Here is a 274-nt window from a genome sequence, read left to right as displayed (position 1 = left end):
CAACTGTGATGATCTATTGTACTGCTAGATGTGATCTTTCTCTCTCTTCCTTTCACTTTTCGTCCCTTTCTCAATTCTACCTCGGATTCCGATAATGGTAGAGGGAATAGTGGTCATGATAATAATGGCGAAAAAATGCACAGTACTGTTGGGGTGATAAGTTTTAATGATGGTAAAATGAATGCTACGATGATGATGATGAAGTCGACGAAAACTAACAACAATGGCGGTGGTTTTCCTGTTGTGAAAATACTGATATTTTGTGCTGCTTCTC

This window comes from Penaeus monodon, chromosome 33, assembly GCF_015228065.2.
Source record: "Penaeus monodon isolate SGIC_2016 chromosome 33, NSTDA_Pmon_1, whole genome shotgun sequence".
NCBI classification, from domain to species: domain Eukaryota; kingdom Metazoa; phylum Arthropoda; class Malacostraca; order Decapoda; family Penaeidae; genus Penaeus; species Penaeus monodon.
This window is presented reverse-complemented; position numbering follows the sequence as displayed.